The following is a 1,104-nucleotide window of genomic DNA, read 5'->3' as shown; positions in this document are numbered from 1 at the left end:
AGACAGACAGGAAAGGGGGGCAGCAAAAGGGGATGACACGCAGCAAAGGGCCGCAGGTCGGATTCAAACCCTGAGCCGCTGCATAAAAACTTTTTATCTACAGAGGGAGCTGATCCTAAACTCTTCTATACAGTAGCCCAGAATGGACAAATCAAACACTGGCTCCAGATAGGTCCTTTGGCTTTTACTGTCTTTTTTTTTGTATGCTCATCTCTTCTCTCGTTTCAGACAATTCACCTCCTGCCCCCCATCCTTCCCTCCCTAGTGTATGTAGTCTGTCTGTTGCCATGTGGGTTTGCCAGTTCATCTTTGTTCTTAGTGTTGTGTTCCAGCATTACTTTTAGTTTTAGCTTTCTTGGTCATTTTGATCTGTGATAGTTTCCTGACTTAGCCTTTTGCCTTTTTCCCTATGGGATTTGTTTTGTTTCTTCTTTGATTCTTCAATCTGCAGTTTCACTGCTAGATGCCACTAAGATCTTTATGAGGGACAAATTACCCCAACAACACATTTTTTTCTGACATTTAAACATTTAACACATGGTGTAAGCTTACGGTCAAGTGCAGTTTTATATGATGGATGGGGTTAGCTAGTTGTCCCAAATAATATTTTGGAATAAATATGGATACATAAAAATATATACAATATACATTATAGTTAGTATATATAAAAAGAGACAATTGGACATTTGACACAGAGACACAGGATTAGAACATGGAAAATTCGAGGCCTTCTGAAACCAGAAGATGTTTGAACCAATCATAGCTTTGTCTATAACTGATTCCCAGTCTGTTTAACTGCCAGATGCACTTGTCAGTATGAACTGACTAACTTGGCAATTGACTCTTACCACTGTTCTCTTTTTTGTTTACTACATATAATATTATAGGACTATTTAAAGAAACAGTGTAGGATTTTGTGGCACCTAGCGGAGAGATTGCAGAACAAAAACCCCTTCATCCAACCAAGTGCGAAGTTTAAATAACGGTGGCTGCAACGCTGAAAAAAATGCTAAAGGGCCAGTGTTTGTTTTTTTAAATCTGGGCTACTGTAGAAACATGATAGTTATACACTAATGAAAACATACCTATGAATATTATGTTCCA

At 38.4% G+C, this 1,104-nt stretch overlaps 1 protein-coding gene across 1 annotated transcript in view; it reads left to right on the top strand.

Moving 5' to 3' along the window:
- Nucleotides 1-1,104, top strand: part of LOC118327190 (zeta-sarcoglycan) — a 144,551-nt gene that overhangs the window by 45,917 nt on the left and 97,530 nt on the right. The window lies entirely within an intron of this gene.

Source organism: Morone saxatilis, unplaced genomic scaffold, assembly GCF_004916995.1.
Source record: "Morone saxatilis isolate NCDOM2014 unplaced genomic scaffold, NCSU_SB_2.0 Contig17, whole genome shotgun sequence".
NCBI lineage: Eukaryota > Metazoa > Chordata > Actinopteri > Moronidae > Morone > Morone saxatilis.
Note: the sequence above shows the minus strand (reverse complement) of the source record. Positions and strands in the feature narration are given on the sequence as shown.